Source organism: Rhea pennata, chromosome 4, assembly GCF_028389875.1.
Source record: "Rhea pennata isolate bPtePen1 chromosome 4, bPtePen1.pri, whole genome shotgun sequence".
NCBI lineage: Eukaryota > Metazoa > Chordata > Aves > Rheiformes > Rheidae > Rhea > Rhea pennata.
In genome coordinates this window covers 62,640,275-62,665,320 of record NC_084666.1, presented here as the reverse complement: position 1 = coordinate 62,665,320, position 25,046 = coordinate 62,640,275, and positions in this window count along the sequence as shown.

Genomic DNA, 25,046 nt, shown 5'->3' with positions numbered 1-25,046 from the left:
GGGAGGGGAAGGGGGCAGCTGGTTCTCGATGGTGCTGGGCACGCAGGGGGCCGGCGGCGGAGAGGCTGGCTGCATGGTGAGCGTCCCTGGGCCGGTTCTGGGGGCTGTGTGAGCACCTGGCTCCTGCCGTGCACGTGGCTTTGCGTAGCTTCTTCATGGCCTGAAGCTGGATGGGGGCTGCCCCGTCCTGTGGCACCTCTCCCTGGTGCACCCTGACCCTTGCACACGCTGGGCTGCTCCATCCGCAGCTGCCCACAGCCGCGTGTGGTAGCGGGCGCAGCAGGGCATTGCGGGTGCCTGCAAACGCACCACCTCTGAATCCGCCTGCGGTGTGCAGCTATCCCATCTGCAAGCTGTGAAACTTTGAGCGTTACTCGCTCTTGGGCTTGTAATTCCCCCGCCAAGCTTTCAACTGCGGGATGAACAGTCCCATGCTCCTGCCTCGTGCTGTCATTAAGTGCTGTGAATATTTCATAGCCCCAAACTGGTCGTGCCGAATCTGTGAATATATCGTTATAAATAACTAATAAGTGTATAATGAAGCATGGCAATGATTCATGGATGACCAGCAGATGTGGGAGGTGGGAGGAAGCTGACTACAACTTTCCAAGGGGCAGGGGAAATGCTGCAGGGTGAGCCCCCCCCCTCCCCCCATCCAAAGCAAGCAAGTACCAAAATGAGCTTGTGCTCTGTCTGCTGCTGTTTCTGCACTCAAAATAGTGACTGAAGGCTTTTGTGGGTAGCTATATATATGTGTGTGTGTGTATATATATATATATATATATATATGCCCCCTTGTTTTTTTAACTAGGATGAAAACATTTTCATCCCCTAAGCTTTCTATCAAAACTTAAGTGGCTGGGTTGAAAGTGCCATAGCACCCTCACTGCAGTAGCAGCCTGGTCCTCCTGCAGCAAGTAGTGAAACTATTCTTCTAGCACCTAGCTGGATGGGCTGAAAAAAAAAAATTTCTAAAACTTTTGACTAAAAGAGGAACAGTTGCTCATGAGCAGAGTTAACTGCTGAAAGTTTGAGAAATTCCAAGTTTGACATGGAAAGTGGGACTTATTTGCATAAAACAACTAATGCTGATCAGAAACCTTTTGCACGTTTAAGTGTTAGTCCAAAGTGTTCAACAATATCTAACAGATGTGTTACTTTTATATGGTTGCAAAATCAATCATTGAATCTTTGTTTAAAGGATATGACTGCTCATTGGTTTTGGTGAAAAATACCAGGAATTTTAGAGCTCTGACTCTGTGGATGGGCATAAGACCTTAGTTTCTTCTAGCACGAAGCAGTTCCTCCTTATTAAATAAATAATACTTGGACTGTATCAGAGCTCCTGCTGGGGATGAAACTCTGATTAGAGTGGCCAATTTCCATCTCAGGATTTTGTTCAAATTTAGCAAAAGAACCTCTCAGATATATGCTTGTTGCAGAGGTACTAGAAGTCCTAAATAAATGATCACACTAACACTGTGCTAACTAATGTGGAGGGATGGCCTGTGTATCTACAGGCAGCTAAGCTACATGAAAGAACGTTCTTGCAGTGAAGAAAGGTCTTCTGCTAGCTAGAGAATTTTATTGGTGTCTTAACCTGACTCATCTGAAATGATTTCTGCTGTCAAATATCCTTTGTGATTCTGCATCTCCATTGTGGCAGACCTAAGTCTAAAAAGGATCACAATAAAAAAAAAAATAAATAAAATCTGACTTCAATCTGTAGTACAGTGTGTATATAAATCTGTTCAAAATTGGGCACTAGTGTAAAAAGACTGAAAATAATGTATTTCCTAGCATTTAAAAAGCCTTACTAGTTTATGGTTTCTCATTTCCTTCTTTACTTGGAAGTTATAATCCTGTGTGATGTGCAAGCAAAGGTAAACTTTCTGAGGAACCAGAGGTGTAAGACTCTGAGGTGAAACAATAGCTCTTCAGATGAGGTTTTATCAATTCAGTTAAAATGGTGTTTTAATGAAGCAAAATGATGCAGTTATGAACTGCAAACCTGTACTAAACTTCTAAAGCCAGAAAATGGAAAACTGAAACTACTAAAACAAATTCCCAAAGAAGTAACTGTCCTTATGATGCAGGCCATGGCCATGCCATGTCCAAGAGAGCTGAACATCCAAACACAGCACCAATACAGGATGGAGGTATTAACAAAATAGTTAATTTTTGCCTTAGCTGGAAGGACTCACTCATCCTCATTTCAGTACTAGTGTAACTGCTAGTTAAATAGGAATAGGATAGTTAAATAAATCAGCTGTCTAGCACAGGAATTCAGACCTTGCATCTCAGGATGTACCCAGGCTTAACTGGCTAGAGGAACCTCTGAAATCCAAGGGGAAAGCATTAAGGAAACTTAGGAATTGCCGCTCAAAAAAAGATGGAGAACAGTAAGCATTATAAATTTTTTAGCTTGAATCCCTAATGTTGTATCTTATATATTATACACCAGTGATTTTGAAAGAAGAGCAAAATGATGTGCCCCAATGTTTTTTCTATTCTGATAGCACCTCCTGGGCTTCAGCCACGCAATGGGTACCTTGAGTGTTGCCCCTGGAAAGCTTGCGTTGCCTCTCGCTTCTCTTGTGACAGACACGAGTCGATACAAGAACAAGATAAATAGTGCAGAAAAATAGCAAGTGCTGAACTTGCCTCAGTAGCATTTCCTGTAAGCATTTATGTGAGTGTTTCTGTTTGCGAGAGCGGCACGTCCCTGGACGTACGCAAGGGTTCATGCCGTAAACCTTTGCAATAGGAGCAGGGAACCTTGAGTTCCCTACTCCTGTTTGTAAAGGGTTCAGTCAATCGATCCAGGAACAAAAGCAATACTGTGCGTCTTAGGCGAAGAGTTACCTGCCAAACAGAACATAACAAACAGGGCAGCATCATAAGAAAGTGTCAATCTGTGGTTACGCTGGGCTGGGTTATGGGGGCACAGACTTCAGCAAAGCAGAACAGCAGAGCAGGGGGCTCGGCAAGTGGAAGATTTCTAGCAGGCTCAGGTTAGTAACATGCTAGTACAGACAACGCAGGGTTATTTGCTTTGTTTGACTTTTTTCTGTCTTTTGCTCAAATGGTAGCCTGCTAGGAGTGAGGTTTGCTCCTTCCCCCCACCCCCAGAAGGTATGCTTTCTGGCCTCTGAAATAGTGTGTGGGTGACTTGAAATGAAATCTTGGGGGGTGTAATCTGAGAAGGGAGATACTTTGGCAACCGCTCGTTTTCCTGACCCTTCTGAAGCCAACAGCAGGCCTTGTTTGTTTTTCATCCACCATGCCTTGACAGGGTTCCCCTGACCCGTAACAGTGCCACAAGTACTGCCAGGGAAAACCAGGAGTGCTAAAAGAAGGGTGTGCCATATACCAGATCATTGGAAACATGTTTTTAGGATATAACTAACCCTATCCGTCCAGTGAAATAAAAATACTCTTGGTTCATGCTAAAAAGCATTTGGCAGAGTCCTATGCATATAGTTTACCCCAAACAGTAAAACTAATTCTCTGTAGAAGCAGTAGTGGCATAAGCTGGAGTTTAGGAGCTGTTTGGGAAGTCTTTATGCTGGCCTGAATTCTATGTACTGCTAGAGGTTCAAGAAAGTTAAAATTAATTAATTATCTTAGATCACATGTAGTATCCTAATACTTAAATCCTATATTGAGATTGGCCCTGGCCATGCAAAATTGGATATTCCAGACATTATGAATGACATTGTTTGTTTTTTGTACCTTCCCCCCCCCCCCAAAAAAAAAGTATTTCTCAACCAAAAACTTGAGTATCTCAATATTTTAGTATGGACAGGCTCACCATGGAGATGGTGAGCCCTAGGGGTACTTGATACTATGGGCCTGATCTAATGAATCACAGCTAGCCAGAGAAGAATGCCAATACCTGTCCGTTCCATCTTTAGACGCTTCACCATAGACAAGTAAAAATTATGACCTTATTTATGCTTTTTAAAATTCCAGGAGCATATTCAGACATTTAAAATCCTACATGCAGCAACATAAAGCTGGGTCCTAGCAGTCCACTCTTAAACCGATGCAAAGGTCAGTTCTGCCTGCCTATTTCATAGTAGTTGCTAAATGACACATTTGCCTCGTAAGGCTGCTGGCACAAATTTGATTAGATTAAAGCCCGAGTACAGCCATGGAACAAAGTCAGCTCTGTAACTGCATTTGCACACATACCATTTCCTAGCAGTGCTCCCTCCACCAGCTGCAGCTCAGGATGTGCCAAATACTTTAAGTACAGGAGTCTTAGTATGGGCAAAAGCAGCATGTTTGGGAGAAGCCATAGAAAAAGGGAGGAAGGAGCAGGGAAGGGGGACAGTGTGAGGAGAATGGTAGTGGTGGGTGGCAAGGTGAGCGATCTGACTGTGCTTCTACTGCTGAACACTGGTAGCTGATAACTTCTACAAGCGTCTTTCCAGGAGCAGAGAGAGCCTCCTGAGCACACCAAGTATTTCTGGGTTTGCATTCTGCGTTGCTATGGCAAGATGTTTGCGAGATAGGGGTGTGGGGTGGTGTGTGTTTACAAGAGATGCAATGGCCCAGAGAAATCTGTGCTGGCAGCAAGGAATGTATATTTTGAAACACAATTTTGTGAGCAGTCTGTGAAATAACATACTCGATCCAATCCAAGCTCTAGTTCTGCGTTCTTTTAGTGGCACTCTCTAGATCTATTAACAACACAAAGCTGAATTCTGATACCTGTTTTCTCCAGGAAATATCAGAAGCTTTTAGTAACTTAGCTCCTGCTTTACACTTCAATCTCCAGAGGCTAACATCATTTTTCCTCATATTTTTGTCAAATGAGACAGATCCCATCCATCCCCAGTTAAACAGCAAAATGATTTATTGTCATGGGCTACAAGTACTACTCGTGCAGAAGCTTTATCTTGTCATCAGCTTGAAAGACTATTCCAATTAATGCCATTTGCGCTTGCCATGTAAGCTGCTGAGGGTGATGGGCCCACATTTCCATAGCGTGCTATCTGATAGCCAGTGCCAGTCACCGAAAATTTAACAAGTCATTCAATGCTAGTCAACAGAAGACCCATGAAGCCTCATTTCACACCAATTATTACTTAGCATATGTATACAAATTGATTAAAAAAAAAAAATCTCAAACTTCTTTATGCTGTAATCTGGCAGCATGTGTCCATGCAACCAGGAGGCCCCCCCGGTGGTGATGCTTCTGCAGAGGCCCCCGCACGGTCCCGGCCACCACAGAAAAGAGCGTGTTGGTTTTTTGGCCAGAAACTCAGGTTCGCGAAGCCAGCAGTAAGCAGGGGCTGCCCCAGGCTTGCTCCTGTCCCCCGCTGCTGCCCTCCTCCTCCTCCCGCACCATTTCAACAGCGGTCTCCCCATCTTTCATCGTTCTGCTCATTTTCAATACTCTGCTTTTTGAGACTTGGCAATGTTTCTTACTTTTTTCATGATGGAATTGCGTTACGGATGTTTGTTTAGCTCCTTGGGTATTTTCTTTGTGGGAGGAGAGGAGGGATTTATTATTTGTTGCTATCGATTTCAAATATAACTCCTTACCTGCCAAGTGCTAGTCTTGTTCTTAAATGTCCACTGAAATTGCTCTTTTATTCCCTAGTTTGTGCACATAATTTTAGAGTAAAATTTGAAGAGGGAAATTCCTTTATCGGTAGAAACAAAAACCTTAAGACAAAACAACAGCACGAAAACACGTTTTCAGCCCTTTAGCATAACTCTTAAATAGATCTCTAGAAAACTGGGACAACTGCAAGGGGAGGCAAGTCCTGTTTATCCTCGCAGGGGGAGAATTCATGCTTTCGTCGTGGGCTGGCTGAGAGTTTCTCCCCCCCCCCCCCCCCATTTCTAAATTGCCGGGAGAGTAAACTTGCCTGCAGCGACGGCCTGGCTCGGTATTCCCTGTCTGTCTTTGGAGTGTCACCTGCGAAGGTGAGGAGCCTGGAAAAGCCTCACCACATTATGTATGGGTGGCCTTTTGTTTACGGCAGACAAAGGCAAAATCCTCCGGATTACCTGAAGATATCGTGTAACACACAAGATGGAGCTACTATTAGTCTTTTCTAAGACATATTGTGTTTCTCTTGGGCATAGAAAAGAAAGTGCAGCCAATCCTGGGAGGGCAGCTCCCATTAAAGATTTATGCAGGCCTGAAATATTTGGCTTTAAACTTTTTTTTTAATAAGAGGGATGCTTTCTTTAGGTACAGCACACTGAAGTAGATGGTATCGCTAGTAATCTGTGGCTTAGGCACAGAGCTTCTAAATGATTTGAATTAGGCAGAAAATGAGACTTTTTTTTCTGTTTCTACATTTAAGGCTTCGTTGCAAAATTTCCAACTGAAATGGCAATTTGGAGGGTTTTCACCCTCTATGTGTAAGTCTTCTTTTAGGCATATTCATTCAGTGAAACAACTTTCAAGCTGTTGAACTGTGTAAATGTTATATTAACATTTTCTTTTGCAATTACAGATGTCTTCTTGCTCTTGTTGAAATAGCCCTTTCAAGGGGAAGAGAAGAAAGCAGGAAGTGAGAGTACACAAAGAAATGAAAAAGTAGCAGTGTGCTCTATTTAATTTTTGAAATAAATCATTTCAACTTCTAATTTACCCTTCTCTAAGATGGTGGCTAAGGATAGACAAACAAAGAATACCGTGAGAAATAATTTCATTTGGTTCCTTTGTTACATTAGATGACTTAATTTTCACATGTTTGGTTTGCATATGGAGATTTGTCCAATGAGTCCTGCTCTTTGAATTTTTTTAACTGATACCAAGAAAAGCTCCAGGAGTCTCATATCCATCATTCTTCAATTCACAAATTACAGAAAGGCAAGCAACTGCTCAAATTAAAGATGACAAATAAATAATGTGAATTAGCCCTTAGTCCAGCAGTTTCTGAGCTCCTGTAGTTTGATCAATTTAAGGCTACTGTGCTTGATTTCAAGTGGCAACTGATCCTTTGTGAAGAAGCCTTATATAAGCTAATACTAATTATAATCTTACAGGTTCTTTAAAATATCCAGTACAGTTGATAGGAGTCTTTTTTCCATGGTGTTCTACTGGGTGACACTACTGAAAAAATAAATCTTTTATTTCTTAATAAATTCTATGAGTAACTTCCATAGAGCTCAGATTGATCTTTCCTAATTATTTCGCATAAAATACCTTTTTGCATGTTTTTCATACCAATAATATTTTTGTTGTTTGACTACATGTTGCAAGACTATTGCATTTGTAGCAGAATTTCTGTTGGAAACAGTAACTAATATTTTAGTGTTAGTGCAGTTCTTGTGATGGGGCTTCATTTTTAGGTGGTTATCATTTCAACAGATTTTTTATTATTTTTTTTCTCTTCTGCCAAGTCAATGCCAGGAGCATACTTGTGTTGTTAGTGTTGCTCAGCAACTGTGATCTCTTCACTAGGTCTGACAGTTGCTCTCTCTCCAGGAGAGCAGAGATGCAAGAAGGACAGATGCATTGATCCTCAACACATTATCAGATCTTGTCACACACACACTTTCAAAAGCTGATAGCATCTAATAATCTCACTCAAGGCTCATTTTACACATCGTTGAGCTTTTACAGTTAAACTTAGAAAATTGCATTGTCTTGTTATGTCAAGTCAGGGAGGTCAATAATTAGGCCACTTTTCATCCAAAAAATAAACTAGCTGCTTTTAAAGAAGCTTGGCCTATATAAAAGAGCATTTTTTGTCCCATTTAGAAACTACGAACTCATTAATGTCTGCATCAGTTCTTATCAGTTGTCTATATTGATTCCATAGACTTTCATGTGACTCAGCTTCTGATCAGCAGGCTAATACCAGGGTATCAGTCAGAATGAGTGATACTGTTATATGTTGATCCAGGATAATAACTGAGAACTGTAATCACTCTGCTCTGGTAGGTATTTGTTACAAGTAAAAAGATATTCTTTAAACAGTTGAACAGCTGTCGAAAAGACAAAAATAAAAAGTTTTAATTATGTAAAACTAAAATGCTAGCCTATGGGAGGTATGCCAGATTTTGCTGAACAACATGGTAAGTGACTAAAAACTATTAATACTCTATTTCAAGTGCCTTGACACAGAAAGCCTTCTAGAATCTGTAAGGCTGATCAATAACTGAAGAGCAAGAAGCATTTAAGACTGAATTGGCTGTAGTAAAGAAAAGCGGTAATCTATCTGCAGGCAGAAGTTGCTCCAGAGGAACTTGGCAATGTTCAGACTTTTGCTTTTCTTTACAGAAAACAAGTCAGAAGTGCTGCTTCAGATTGAAATGCCAGCAAAATATTTTTTGGAGTGGATCTGTAAAATGAGCACTAGGACTAGGTAACATTTTAACTATGAATTTTGAAGGAATTTGGTACAAACTTGTTGAGTTGTGAACTGTGGCTGGCGATGCCAACTTTGGGCTGGCCTCAATGCCAGAGGCCTGGAAGGTGGCCCAGGTAGCACTAGATTACATGAAAAGATTTGGGTAACAGATGCTTAAGCCTGACTTTTGCAGTAAAAAGGGTATCATTATTAGAAAGGAAATCAGCAATTTCCTTTTAAGTATGATATAATCATGGTCAGCATAGCTCCTGTAGAGAAGAAAACCATGCACTGTTTGTCTCTCAAAGTTTCTTTGGAAGGACTTGGTGACAGTGGCTTATACAGTCTGTCTGGTAGATTTGTCTCCCGGTGATATGGGCTGTAGTCCCACCATCACATCTCTTCAGCCCAAGCACCTATATTTGCTTTCATGGAAAACAAAAGGCAAACTTCAGTCCTGCCAAGGCAGGGCAATGTGATTTGGTGAGCACTTGCCTTGATCTGGGTTGGGAAAATGTAACAGGTCTCAGTAATTTAAATGTTATTTAATTACTTAGATTAAAAAAAAATGTAGTCACTTAAAACCTCTATAGTTATCTGAAGTTGTCATGAAATCAAAGGGAAAGTACTGTCATAGATTATTAACTGGCAGGGGTGAGAGCAAAAGGAAATGAAGGGTGAGGAGTAAATGGTGAGAATTACCCAACTGTTTCTGTGCATGAAAAGATTTAGCTGGTTGCCATTCCTAAACTGGAAAGACACAGATCAGGAAAGACACTATTGAAATTGAAACAACCAAGGCCCGTGTGGAAAACTGGATAGAAAATAGTATTTCTTGTAATGCATGAACTAGGTGCACCACTTATGAAATCTCAAAGCAGTCAGTTTAAAATAGCTAATGAAGGTGGGATTTTTATATGCTGCATGAATAAAATGCGAAACTTAGTATTAGGGGGTGTATCAAGAATAAACGTTATGAAGGGGTTCAAATTTGACAAAGTCTTAAATGAAAGGTTGATCAAAGGGTATTCAATGCAATGAGATGATGACATTTTTCTCTCAGGAGCTCACAAGACTCTGTTTCTGGGAGCCAGTAGGATGCGTTTTAAGCCCCCAGCCATGTCTGGGAACCAGGAGGGGAAGAGTTCCTCAGCGCAAGCAAAGTGTGTGCTGGGCCCATTGCAACTGCATTGCGTCTTGCGGTCCAGTACCTGGAAGCATTCCTGAGCAGTTTTACTTATATACATGTAGCTGCAGATAATGAACGCCTGCAAACAATCCAAAGTCCAGTTTGTGAGGTGGTCACCCCATTATTGCCCCAAGGTTATGGCTGGTGCTCAGCGTTGTTCACGGCAGTGGATGTCATCGGTAACTCAAGACTGACAAATGACAAAAAGCAAGAGTATTTGACAGTCGGACGCAGAAGGACCTATTTTAAGTGGACAATGGCTTTTATAGCTGACTTTCAAATTGTCATATACCTCTACAAACTTGGTAGGCTATTTCATATACCTCAGTCAACTTGAAACTCCAGCATCAGTGGACTTGATCAGTTCTTACTGGACTCCTACACTAGAGTACAGTGGGAGCTGGACAGGTAGCTGTAGTTCCTACTGTCTTGCATGTTTAGGCACAGGAGCCAAAAATGATTTTCTTAAAGCTTTCTGAAAAGGATAAAAGCAGAGTGAATGTTGTATGAATTTTTTAGCAGAAGCTATTTCTGTTTGGTCTTTTTCTCAATTTTCAAAATAAGAGTGAGTATTTCTTTTGTTTAAAAGCTACAAGTTCTAGGCCTGCTTTTCTGGAGAAGGTAAGAGAACACAAGTTCTCTTGTGCTTATCAAGGCAGTATAAATATGCAGACCGTTTGCTAGACATTCAAAAGCCAGGCTCACTAGTTCCAGCTCAAAATGTTGGCAAACTGCCTAAAACATGCTTCTGGCCTCTCTAGAGAGAAGTTTCCCTGTAACTTTTCCCACTTCCATCTGTGCATCACATCAAGAATGTCACAACTGGGTAAAAGTACCAGGTATTTTTTTCAAAGTAGAGCCCAAGACCTAGCTGTCCAGAACAAACTTGTTACTGGAGATCCGATTAAGTTCTTTTTTTTTTTTTTTTTTAATTCAATATCTGTCATATGTCATATTAACCTTTAATTATTTGAAGAAATGCAGCTCCTTAGGTAGCAAAGGTGCAATAACATGTCTCTTTGAAGCTGAGTTTTCAAATGTTTCTTAAACTCCTATTTTAGTCTATTCAGACTCCTCTTTTGTCTTAACTATAGTGCTTTTTTAGTGCCTTAAACAACACAGCTCAAGGCAATGGCGTCTAATTCTCCTAACATCGATGGGTTTTCTTAAATAACTTTGGCTTAGAGGAGGGAGTTTTAAAACATTCAGGACCATGTGTTCAAGGGAGGAGTCCATCACAGACTCAGTGAGCGAACTGCTTCAGTTCTCCCGTGTGCATGTTGCTCCTCTGCTCTAGGAACTGCCCAGCACTTCTGGGTAACTGGGAGGTCCACCTACATCCACCTATGAAACCAAGCTGCTAAACATGCTGAGCTTATTTCTTTCAGTGGTGTTTGAGGGGAGAGGGGTGTATTTCCAGTATTCACTGCTAGCGTTGTAAGAGCTCCTTCGTTTGCGAGTACGTGACTACAAACGAAGGGTGGGCGGTCAGCTAGAGGATGTCAAGGGTCAGTAAAATTGAGAAGCCGATGTACGTGGGCAGCTGAACATCAAGTTCTTGTCTTGTCACCAAGGCACAGTAGATGATTGGAAGGAAAAAGGTGGTATAGTTTTGGATGAATTTCCCTGTTTGAGAGCTGGTGGAAGCAAACTGGAATTAAGGATCAGTTTTCCTGTACGAGCCTGGACCGGCAAAGAGGCGGGCTCCTGCAGACAGCAGCTGAAGGAGGGTGGAGGCCACCTTTCGGAAGGAATTCATGCGAAAGGCTGACTCCTCAGAGCCAGCTTGCGGTGTTTGAGAACATTTTCCCCAGCGCCCCACTGGGCTGAAATTTGAAATGTTTCAAATTAGTATGGGAGCTGATCCATGAGGAAACACCCAAGAGGAGTTGCCTAAAACGTGTAACATTACCCACTGTTTGTGCCGAAACCTCTCTGCGAGGTCCTAGAGTTCGGACAACAGCCCTGAAATGAGGTAGCTGTTAACTAGAAATGCTTGCTTTCTGCTACTTTCCTTTTAAACCTTTAGGTTTATTATTCAGCCAGTTTTATACATTCGGTCAGCTCAACTTAGACGTGAGCTCACGCTGGCCCCCGTTCAGTCCCTAACACTGAATCTGCACATCTGAAAATGCAACAGCAAACCCTCCTCCTGACCTAGGGGTCAGGATCTATTTTTTTTTCTGAATTTGGCTTACAGAGCAGTTTCTGCTACGTGAATCATTTGTTGCCTTTCAGATCTTGAAGAGGGCCAATCACTTATCCCAGGTCAAAGTTGCTGTGGAAACGGTAAGAATGCTTGTTTAGATATCAAGGGCAGAAGTACTCGATCCCTCCCTTGAATCAGCTGCACGTTGCACTATAATGGTTTCATGGACAGCAAAAAGATTTAGCAGTGCATGAAAGTGAAACATTTTAGATAATTGTTTATTCATTTTATTTATTTTTATTTTAGTTAGTTATTATCATCAGTGACATTCCTTATTGGGCATTAAAAATTGTATGTTGCTTTTGAAAGAATAAAGCATAATACACGATTACCAATATTCCACTTAAATATTTAATGTGTGCCTTGAGTCTTCCACACTAATAAACACAAATACTTAGAAAAAGTAAATGAAAAGGTGTTTTACAACAACAATAAATCATTATGCTAGCATGCGCAGAATAAAACATTAATTGTTTTTGCTAAGATAGTTGAAGTGATGTGGGTGGAATCCTTATTTGTTATCTTGCTTCATATGATGAATATTTTGTTTATTACAGTTTAAGGAACGATAGAGTAGCCCATGATTGAGTCCTGGTGTTTATTTATCTATGTTATAATTTATTGAGGCTAGGCTTAAAGACTATGCTTAATCTGTGTTTATTCTTTTTACATCTTGACGTATTACTCTATCTCAGTGTACTATTAGCTGATCACTGTGGAGTGTTTTTTGTTGCTCAAGTCTTTCCATGTTTCAAGTGGTTCATCTGTGTTTCAAGCAGAGCTTCTACTATACCACGTAAGCTGCTTTTACTTCATCGAAAGCATATGTCACTGTGGAAAACTATATGCAGTATTATATAAAATTGGCAGCTACCTGGTAGCATAAATATTCTAGTTTTAGAGATAAACTGGGGAAAATTCTGTGGCTTTCTTTAGAAAAGGTGGGAAAATAGATGAGAGAGAAATAAGAAAAATCAGATGACATTGTAGTGAGGTTCTCAAGGCAGCATTTAAAGCAGATCTCTGATGTTCGGAAACGTCTGGCTGAAAGCAAAATTTTGATATCAAATGTAAAGAAGGAAATGAGGAAAAACTGAATAAAATGCTTTTTTGTCCTTCCATCTATTCTTAATATCTAGTAGGGAGTTGCACTGGATCATTGAAACAGTTGTGCTCATTCCTGCTACTGTGTGGAAGAAAAATTCTGTTAAATACAACTCTAAGTTTCTACATCCAGTTCTATTAGTAGCTGTATCTCCTGAACACCCTTCAAATCATAAGAAGGAGGATCCAATGTGTGCTATTTCTGTATCATAATTACAGGCTTCTCTGTTTCAATACTGTTTGCAGTGGTCTTTATCTGATGTCATTATTCTCCTTTTCATCCTCTGATCCAGACTGCGGTATAATGTTTTTGTACACTAATTTCTTTCAAGGAAACAAACCTTTTGGCTGCTGAGCCTGCCTATTTGTAGTGAATAATAAGAGGGAAATTCTCCAGCTGTTTAAATCACATACATCATGTTTTGGGTGGGGAGAGGGAGAGTAAAATTATTTTAAATGATGTTTTGCCATCTGTAAATAACTAGCCATGAACTCTTTTCTCCATTAATCAGCTTGGGTCAGATCTCACTGACTAAAACCCCCAGGAGCTTCTCAAGGGTACTGGTTTTGTTCCCCACCTATGGGCTACCCTCTACTGAAACTTAGGAAAGGAGGATTAGGCAGAGCCTCAAAGCAGGCAAGAGCTTGTACTTGTGGTGTTGGGCTTTGCCAATTCATTTGGGTCATTTTTTTTTCTCCTTGAATGGAAATGACAGTACTGCCAGAACAGCTCATCAAACTAGCCCAAACCTGAAAAAGTCTTGATTAAAAATAAATGCAGTCCATAAGCTCAGGAGAAGGTGGGGCTGTGCATTAGTCCAGATGAGCCAAAGAATGCTGCAACCGCACTGACAGCATAGCTGGGTTTTCTGTAGTGTCACATGAATCCTACTGAACTGCCCCTGCAGCTACAGACAGGGTGCTGAAGTGGTGCTGAGGTAAACCAGACTTCTAGTATTAAGGAGCCATAAAACACTAGGTGGATATGTTATTTGTAGTGCTATTTCCTTTTTAATAGAAAGTGTTAACCACTGCAAGTTAATGAAAATCACATTAAAGGTTTTATCAAAGATGTTTACAAATGCATCACAAACTTAAATTTCCCAGGAAAATATTGACAGAAGAAACAACAAGGAAGGTTGGCTTGTTTATTTTCTGGTATCTCAAAGCTTTTGTATCGCATTATTAGTTAGCTATAGGTAATTGTTAACATATGGATGCCCTAGACATCCATGTAAATGATGAAGGCACAAATCTTATTTGTGTGAACAAATGCAAATCAACCACCTATATATAACTGTGTGTCCACATTTAAAGTGTGGATAAATTCTTGAAAACATTGCCTTAAATATTTCAGTGCTAATTTAATACTTTAATAGACATGAAACATAAGAGCAAGTTATACATAATGAAAATGACAACACCAAAAGATTGGAGGGGGAAAAATATTATTTAGGTTGGCTTTGGTCCTTTTGAAGCAATAGCCGCTTCACACCACCAAATGCAAAAAGCTTCATTTGTATTTACAATAAGAGCCATTTTGTTGGCCAGTGGCAACCACTTGTACGAGGAGAATGCTACTTTGCTGTCACTCCCTGTTGACTATTAAATTAATACATGATGGTACCAGAAGCTAACGAATCACTGAAATATCTTCCAAAGCTTGGATTTATGTTCCTGGTATTATTTACACATATCTAAAGATTATTGGTCTAATAGAACTATTTTAATTCAAAATTTCCGTGCTTGTAAGCACCTATGTCTTAGCTGAGTACTTGTTGTGAGGTAGAAACACTTTGGAAATATTAGATAGAAATTGAGGGGGAGGGAGGAAAGAGACACGCAAAATGAGATTCACCTGCCACTTCATAACACTGAGACCTCCTATTAGTCTGTTTATATTTTTTTTTTTTTTTTTTTTTTTTTGTATTTCTCTATTTTCTATTTTCCTGTGCTGAATTCACAGGGGAAAATACGATCAGCTAACTTTTTATGCATTCCTCAGTATAATTTCAAAGCAACCACTTATTTCAGAAGATTAGCGTGTTCGGGCCAGAAGAGATGCCCTCAGTAACTTTGGAAAGTGTGGATGTTTTGTGTGCACACAACCAAAGTTTCTTCCCACATTAATCTCTTTACATGGTAATTTTACCAGTATCTGACTTGCTGAATTTTAAAAGCTTCAGCAGGCTCCCTGACCTCAGTGCGATGTGACAGAAGCACTTGTAAGCCTGAGGACTCCAGCTATTGCTTGGAGGGAGTAATGTGCTGTTTTATAAGGCAAGCAATGCTGCTGTTGCATTCGCAACAGCTAAAAGCATGTGTGTGGTGAGGGAAATGGGGGACACTGGGAGAATTACAGGCAAACTTAAGCAGGTGTCAGGAGGTTTTGTTTGGGCATCTACCAAAGCCATTGATTATGAAGAGATTTACTGTTCATGGCTCTTTATTTACAATACAACTCAAGTCAACTATTGCAGTCCTAAAGCAAGAACTGTGATTTTAGAGGTTTTTCGTGGACTTCTGTGGAGTTGCAAGCATAAACTTTGAAATAACATTGGATAAGAAAGGCAATATCCTTTTCTTTCCAAGTATTTGTTGTGTTGCATGCTGCTCCCTGTTACACTAAGTATAAATCTGGAGTGAGCGCCATGATGTTCAAAGCAGTGATCCTAGATATATGAGTGTAACTGACAGCAGAAGTGGGTCTAGAGAATTTAATAAACTGTTTAGAGGTTGATTCAGTCTTACCTGCAGCCTTCTTTTCAAGGTTATTTTATTATTGACTTGTTTCAACAGAGCCTCACATGCCATTTTCAGTGCAATCAATCCTTTTTCTTTATAGTGTATTTTTTTTTCCATTGTAGGCCATACAAGTGAGTTTTGCTAAAGGCAACATTAAAAACATCAGAAAACTGTGCTAAATTCTTCAGATTCATGCAAGGAAAGAAGATAACACTGATCTATGTATACATGATACCTCTTCTCATGTTATCAAAATACATAAATTCATATTACAGATTAATTTGGTTTACAATGCTTCTTCTTCGGGGTGAAGAGTTGGTAACAGAACTGGAGGAAAAACAAATGCATATAGCTGAAGGATAAATGTGGTTTAAGCAAGCGAAAAGGGGCTGTTCCAAAATAGTATCACTGAAAGAGAATGCATTGGTGAATCGCTAGCTCTGAGTCACAGGCTTTAACAGGGCCAACCTGGCTAGGGAAGCAAAATCAGACAATGCTCAAAAGTGGAATAATTAAGAAAATGTGAAGTAGAAAACATGTATATGTATCTCAGGGTCTTCCAATAATCAAAATAAGGTGCTAACCATATCTTGAAGGTAATGTTTCTATCAGTTTGAGCAAGGTGTTTTTGTAAGTTCATGCATATTTCTAAGCAATTGAAATAGTACAATTTATTGATAAGACTGCCATGAAAGCCTCCTTTTCCCCTTTTTTATCAATAAAATGTTATTAGTTACACACCCTTTTCTTTACCAAAATTGGTTATTTTATCTCCCTGATGCACCAGAATTGAGTAAAGCAGGAAGAAGTCTGTAGAATACAAAACAGCTGCTGCAAATGGCTGGCATGCACATAAGGGATAGCTCTACTCTTAAATACTGCTAATATTTTTCTAGCACAGCATTATCAATCTGTGTTTTACAAGTAAGATTTCCAGGCTCTTGGGAGTGTAGGGGGGCAAATCTCAGTTCATTTTTACTGAGGCCTTTGCTGCTATCTCTTATGCATAATTATATAAACCAATTGATGGAAAATATCATTGATACCATTTGTATGCAAATGCATGTCATGTGGTTTATCACACATACAAAAATGGAAAGAAGGAATGCTGTACTGAGGCTACCTTTTTCTCCTGATACTAATAATTGAAACTAAATTAAAATAATACTCATTGATAATTAGTGTGATGTGGGTAACTGCTAATTGTATTGCACTCCTTTTTAAAACTAGTATGCTGAGTCAAACACTAATCTTAGGCATGTCTTAGCAGCAAACAGGAGCTGCTGCTATGAAGTCAGGTGTTCGCAGATGCTCTTTCCACAACGGAATGGCTGAAGTTGGAAGGGATCTCTGGAGGTCATCTAATCTAGTCCAACCCTCAGCATAGCCCCATATGGGGACTGAACCCACAACCTTGGCATCAGCAGCACCATGCTGAGCTAAATCTGCCCCCGACAACAGATAGGGTGAAGTTGGGCTGGTAACTACTTACCCATAAACTTTCTCTTACAATATCTGTGTCCTATGTTAAGTGCCCAGAGTGCTATCTGTGACTACAACTTATTTAGGTAGCATCTGTGATGTTAGACACTTAAAATCCACTGGACTTGCACTGATTGTGGGGTAGAGGGGAGGAAAACAAAATACCGTTTTTGAGCAAAAATGGGTTGTTTGGCTTGCGCAAGCTTTATGATTTTCAAATAGGCAAAATGCTCTTTGCAATGAATGTGAGAGTTTGATCGTGGGCTCCCTGCAAGGCTTGTGCTGGAGGCAGTGTGGCACACTTGGGCTCTAGGTGAAGGTATACAAAGGTGCGTGTAGGAAGATGAAAGGATGATCGTTCACCTTTGATTGCAAATGAATGAGAAAGCGGGGAAAAACAAAGGCATAAAGAGAGCTTAAATTGCATAAAGTGTAGGAAAACGAGTGGAAAAAAAATTGAAAAGTTACTTTGTAAGAGTTTGCCCTTGATTCCTTTATTCTTCTACTTCTGCTTTTTCTTTTCTTCTAAATAACAAGTTAATAACTTCATGCCATTGATCTGGTTTCTCTTAGAAGAAGGAAGTTCCTCTGGCTTCTCTGAGCACAAGGCAAAGCAATGAGAACAAACCATCCTAAAAAGAAAAAAAACACGCAGAGTGGAAACGGCAATGCTTGGCAAAGTGGGATGGCAATATAAGTGTCTATGGAAAAGGAAGAATTAGGTCAACGGGAGTACTAAAAGCTTTCTGGCATGGTGTCCTGCTAATGATTGTCACGCCAATTATCTTACTAATGTGCAGACAGCTTAAACATTGGCTGTTTAAAAATTGCAGTGAAACTAATTAACCAGCCGCTGTCCCATGGTTTTGCATTGCCAACAGTTAGAGGTCACCCACACAACTTGAATAAGAAGAAACAATACTTTTCACCCATAACTTATGGGGGGAAAAAGTCATATTAAAAAGTCTGAGATCTGCAAATAACAACCCATGGCGTCTGATACCTTTTTAATAACTGCTGATTGGAGACGTCACGTAAAGCTATCCTTTTACTGCACTGAGTTTTTTCCAGCCCTGGTGGCAGAGGGACAGTACAAGTTCTGGTAAATATTAGAATACTGCTATATGCTGATAGAGAAGACTGAAGGGAAGGCAGCAGGTAAGAATGGAAAAGAAGAGCCTCTGTCATTTGTTCATACAAACATGAATACCCCTGAGGTCTGAAAAAGAAATAATCCTATGCAATCAACAACTTTTTCTAGATCAGGTTGTTCTAGACATTAGGGGTTGCAATATAATACCACAGATTTGACGGAGAAACTAAGGAATCAAGAGAGCTTAAATATACTTAGTTTAGCAAAAGAAAATAGGATAAGATAAATACTTACCTTTTGTTCTTACTCTGTCTTCCCTCGCAAAAATTTAGTACTGAGTTACTGGTAGTTTGCCGATATAAGGACTAAGCTATTTTTCCCAAGTCTGTTGGGCTCTTTTTAAAGGCGTTATTTACCAAGGTAAGTAAATAAGAGATGATTGAAAAGGCAGATTTGAGGGGGGAAAAATGAGAGAGAAATCTGATACAGAAAAGCGGAAAGAACTGTTTGTACTGGACAACGATAATAAATTGAGAAACAGTTGGGCACAAGTTCAACCGAAACAGAGCTAGCGGAAGCCGCTGGCGCTGACTGGCGAGTCTCAGCTCTCGTGCTGCAGGTCGGCCGCGAACGCGGCTTCGGCCGCCCCGGGCAGGCGGGCTCGCAGCCGCTTCGCGCCGGCGCAGCACACCAGCGAGCCCAGCCCTTCGTGCGCTTATTCAGGTAACGCTTTCGCGCAGCAGACGGGCAGTCTTGGCACGAGCCCCGGTCGTCTCCTCTTTTCCTAGACTGCGCTCCCCCAAAGGAGCAGGGGGCTGCCCGCAGGCTGCGGTTCGGCGATGCGCAGATTTTCCCTGCTGTCCTGCCCCCGAAGCTTGTGCTGCTTTGGTCTCGCTCTCCTGAATAAAGGCTGCCAGGCATGTAAACATGTGCCAGACTGTAGGCAGGAATTACGTTACAGGCAAAAATCCAAGAAGGATCACAAGGAGACCACCAAACTGCTCTTTTGTAACTCACGGGAGGCTGAATTAATGTACTGAAGTCCTGAGCATTAGCGCACTGCATATGTGTAGCATATATGCTGAATTAACCAGGCTTTTGGTGGTGTGTGTGTGTGTGAGGGGGTTATTTTTTTAACTTCTCAGAAGAATGACATTTTTTTGTGCCTTTACCTGTTCCCTCGTTCCCCTTTGGCTGTGCTCTGGCATCCATTTGACTCAAGCTGGCAAAGAGGTGAAGATCTTGTATTTTTGCATGTTTTGTGCAAATTTGAGAAACAACTAGAGAATAAAATTCAAAACTAGGACTATACTTTCACCTTTAAAAAAAGAAATCCTCCTAATTCCTTATGGGGGGAGCTACCGTTTTATTAATGGATCCAGATTTGGCTCTGACTAGCCACAGCACGGCAGTGGCGTGCATCACTCATCCAGCCACCAGGTCCTGCTTTTGAAAAGGGGGTGGCATTAGAGACCAAACCTGCAAGAGAAGTCTGGGGATCACTAACAGAGTCCCAGAGCACAAATACATAGGAAACCAGGTTTCCTTAATCATGCAGTTTATGAAACAGTTGGATTCATCCACGTCTAAAATGCTTTATTCTTTGCCATAAAGTGTTTTAATCTGAATCTTTTTTTTTGTCAGTCAAAGTCAGTTGTGATAGTTGCAAATATATGAGTCTCCCTTCCTTCCTGTTCCTTAGTTACTGCAGAAAGTGATTTCTGCTGCCACGGTTTTGGATTTTCCATTGGTGTTGTTCCTACTCAATCGCAGAGAAGCAGAATCAGCACTGGGCAAAAAACTGGCAGCACGGCTCCGGAAAGTGGTGGAGGGACCACAGCGCCTTGAACGATTACATTGATCATGCTTCTATTTTAGTACTGTGCTCAACACACGGGGTCCTGCTGTTATGACAGAGTAAGCAATTTTGAGATTCCCTATTGCTTGTACAGCACCACTGTAGTGACCACTACTGTTGTGTGCAACTCGGGTGAAGCCCTAGACGGGGGGTTAGCTGTTGGTGCATAGCATGCTGACCATCTCTGTGTGTAACAGCCAGCAGGAGAAAATACTGCATATAGAGTAGATCAAGTGCCAGGGCAAAGGATGGGGGTAACTAAGACAGCATGTGATCTGACTGTCCTCGCCTGGCAATTGGTCTCTGGAGCAAGATACAGTTTGCCTTTTCCTCAACGTGGTGCTGAGCCTGTCAGAGGAGTAGGGAGATGTTATTGGCTCGGTGACAAGCCCTAATGCCCCTCAAATAAACACCGCTATCCTCGGCAAAACCTGAACAAGCTGGTTTTGCACCTCTAATATACCGCCAAATTTAGGTTATCTAATGTGAGCTCTTAAAGCTGACAGTAAACAAGATTGTAATAATTACTGGTGCAAAGCAGTGTGTTAGCACCGCGAAGGAGAAGTCAGGGAAGCATGGAAGATCATTAATTTTTCCCATGATGTTTGACTCAGCATGTGATCTTTTGGCCAGGAAAATGCTTGAAGCAGTGTAGTTAGTAACACTTCTCCAAGAGACTGTCATAACCATACTTTAGACACTGAGTCACAGATGTTTACTAAATCATCATCACACACTCTGGTTTCTAAGAATTACACAGAGGTGGGTTCAGTAAGACTCATTTCTTGAATGGCCTTTTCTGATAGCAGACACCCCGTGTATAAATTCTCCCCATACATTTTCCTGCAGTTCAAATTACAGTGCTTGATTAATTGATTTGACTGGAGAGAATGCACCAAGTAAAGTTCAAATGGAAAGAATAAGCAGCTGGACACATGTTCACTTTCTTTCACAGTCTTGTTAGCTCACTTTGGCTGATGATTTCATGCACGCTGTGGTACTAAAGTGCGTTCACAGTGCCGTCTCACTGAATATAGATAATGTTCTCATAGCTGTTGGAAGTGTGAAACAAATTTCATATAGGGCCCAATTCTAGTTCTGTTGATATCTGTGGGAGAATTGCTGTACTTTCAAGGGGATCGGTATTTGGCCCTTGTGATGTCCTCTTTGAAAGCCTTCCTTCTGTTTTCTGCTGCAAATGGGCATTCTGAAAATATCCTGTGCATCAGAAATGTACTTTTATCCTTGCATATATAAAATTTCTCTCACCAGAGTGATTTTTGGAAAGCTTGTTGAATGGTTTTTCTAAATTGTTCATACACAGCACTCGTCTGAATATTGTGGTTTATGTCCTTTTAAGGAAATGGATATCACAAAACCTCAAAGGAGTAGGAGATGGGTTTTGCGTGGTAAGCATAATCCTTTCTGCAAGTTCCAACCCAAAAGCAAGCAAAGCCTGGGGTATTTCCATGATAGTTTGCTATTTTGTGTTTTTCATTGCGTGCTATACTCACTGTCAAGAAGAAGAAATTCCCTCCGTCCCGTCCCCTCCCCATGTTGTAACAGTATTTCTTGTCATAGTTTACTTGCTCTAATGAAATAATGGTAGTGTGAGAGCAAAGTAGTGGGCTGCCATGGGCACCCAAGCCATGATGCTGCTGCTTCTCTTCCTACGGCGGCAAGTCGGTGACATGTTGGAGACGGCAGGTCTGGTCCTAGCGTGCCTCGCATATAACCTTGTCTGAAACGATATCCGTATTAATTACTAATCTCAAGCAAGCTGTCAAGGCCTGACTGAACAAGCAGAGGTAGAGAGAAACTCTCCCCTAAAAAGCCCCAGCCCACCTCCCACAGGAAATCCAGCAGCCACTTCACCGCACTTCCTCTCATCACTCTCCAGAGCTCAGCCATCCATCTAGGAGTGTGAAATGCATTTTTCCCTCCAGTCCCACCATGTTTTTCCTTCACTGTCGGACTATGTTCCTTGCTCAGCATTTATTGTGGAGAGATGAAGGATGGTTCTGCTCTTAAGACAAAAGGCAGAAGTAAAAGTTCATCTTCAGAAATGGAAAGTGGTGAGTGAGGTTTAGACTACACCTGCGCTAAACTGGTGGCTAAGCTGGAGTTCGTGTTGGTGAAATTTTAAGAAATGGTGTATTACTGCATTCCCCCAGCCCAAACTTTGATGATAATGCAGACGTAATTTGGGTTTGCACACCAGCAAAATGGTGACTAACAATGTGTTTTCCCTTTTAAACAAATTTGGTACAAAGCTATCATAGAACACGGTCTCTACAGTAGAGGACTGGGACGTGGCTGATGCAGCTCCTGCTTGGAAGAGACTTCCTTTAGATGTTATTTTTCACTCTTTACTACATTCCTGTGTTTTTATGACAGGAAATAAAAACAGGAATATGAAAGTTCCTACTTCACTTTTTTTTTCCCCCCCCCAAAGGAGAAAAAACATGTCAACACTAATTTCAGAGAAGTAAAAGATAGTTGATGAATCTTGGAAAAGCCTGCCTTCTGCACAGTCACCATTGCAAATACAACTGGTCTGCACTGTGGACTTAGCTCAGCCCACCTATGGGTGCTGGGGAGCAATGGACCCCTGTCGGCTCTGCAGACCCAAGGGGACTACTGTGCTCTCCTACAGCATTGGCTGTCTCCAGACCTTCAGTGCACTTAGCTAGAACATATAGTTAGGTGAAACAAGGTGCCCTTCGTTCCTCAGAAACTAGAGAAGAGGAATGAACAACCCAAGTGAGATGAATCCCATTGGCGCTACGTGTATATTCTTACATGTCCATGACTGGCCTGATGCAGCTGGAGATGGGGCTGATGTGAAACTGCCAAAACTACAGCAGCCCTAGGAAACACTGTGCTGAACCTACTATAGCACAGAATAAGAATGCATAATAAATTAAGGTTAAAGAAAAAAAGATATTTAATATCTAATGTGGTATGTTATGTTGGATTTAATTTCTAAATCGAGTTTCTTTAAAACGCCCAAGTGTTTTCAGTCGAGCTGTGAGAAGCGTATGCTGGGGTTGGATGGCTCACGGGCTCACTGACTGTTCCTCATATAGTCCACGGTGCTGTGGGAGGACTGGCAAAAACTAGAAAGGTGTTGTCAACCTGCGCAGTTTGAAAGAAGATGTTTGACCTCTTTATTAAGTGTTAGAAAAAGGACACCAAAATTCAAACATAGCACACTTGTGTTAGTCTTTGTGTCAGATCAAATAATACAGATATCTATAGATCTAAGTATATTAATGGCTTTGTTTTTTTAAAAAAAACTTTAAAAAAGAAGGATGACTAAAATTTGTACATGTAGCTTGACAGTATATTTTCTTTTAGGAAAATCTGAGAATAAAAGCAAAATTTATGTACGCTAAGCAGATGTTTACAATTAGTTCTTGGTTAACATCACCCAGCTGGCCATGGATGACTTTATGGAGGAGAGAGCATTTGAGAATGTCACATGTTTATATAAATCGAGACTGTGGCAGTCATGATGCAGAGGCGAGCATGCTACATTTCCCATTTTAGGTAACTCTTTCAAATCACATCATATGACAGTCTTCACTGTCACAGGTAGCCACTAATGCAGTGTGTTTCCAATTCCCCGTAACACTTGGATGCCTACACTGGAAGCAACTTCATGCATAATAGTATTATTCATAGACATGTAACGGAAGAATCTATATCTACAAATATCTCATGTCAAATTTAAGGACTTAAATCAGGTGGTAAGATATTAGGGGCATTCTTATTTTTTGATCAGCTTGTAGTAGTTTAAAGATACCTAGTTGTAATCACATTGGCTTGAATATAACTGGAGGCAAGTAAGGCATAATCTTGATAATATATTTTGTTTTAAAATCAGCTATTAACTCAGCAACTGATTTGTGTCATTTCATCATTCTGTTTTGAATTTTTATATTAATCTACTGAAAATATCACTTTGCAGCTAGTGTGAGAAGTTGTTTACTATACTGCTATTTGCATTTTCAGTGACATTTTCCAAGGTACTTTCCTATTGGAGGCTACAAACGGAGAGGAAAATCTTCATCTTGAACTGTCCCATTTTGAGCGTAGGTGTCTGTCATACAACGAGGGGCTGAAAATTCTATGCATGTATTTACCGTTACTCATGCGATTAATCCTACTGTGCAAATGAATATGTGGACAAGCAGAATAGGGGAGCAAGCTTTTTTCCATGAATCTTTCATACCATTGGAGAGTTTCTAAATATGATTAGGGAACACATGGTACAGATGCACATCAGAAAGAAATGTCAGCTATGTTATATTAAAAGATTATATTATAAAATGTTTCACTGTAAGAGTCAAAATTCTAATTACTGCAAACATCTTGGCCTATGGTACCATAAAATTAAATGTGATATTTTAATTAAAGCTATGGGTTGGGGGATGAGCTACAATATTTTAGAAATGTGACGCGTTCATCACAGTGCCTTCCAAATGTTCTCGTGTTCACGGAAAATTTGCCTTTATCCTGACAGTTGGTTCTGTCAAGATTATTTTCAGAATGCATGGGCAATCATCTCAGATATAAATAATAATTTTGTATGTGATATATCTGTGTTACAAGAGTTAAAGTTACTGAGTTAAAGTTTTTACGAAGTAGAACACATTTGCAGAAATACATGGCAAGTATTTAGTTCCTAGTTAACAATAAATATTAAATCCAAAACTAATTCTACTTATTGGGAAGGCTGAATGAACCTGTGTCACTTGTTGGACTTATTTTTTGATGAAGTTTAATTCTTCAAAGCAGTTTGTGCGTTTTCACTGTACATTATGTATATAAATGTGGCCAATTCTAATTCCAACACATATAAAAGAAAGCCTGTCAATGTATTTCAGTGGATTTTTTGTCAGCTTTTCAGTGTATCCATCCAGTGTCTGGCTCTTCTGTTCCTCCCTCAGTCCTTGTATCAGCGTTTCACCTGGCCTTGGCTTCCCTGTCTCTGAAACGAAATAAAGATATTTCATTAGAAGGCAATGTGAGTA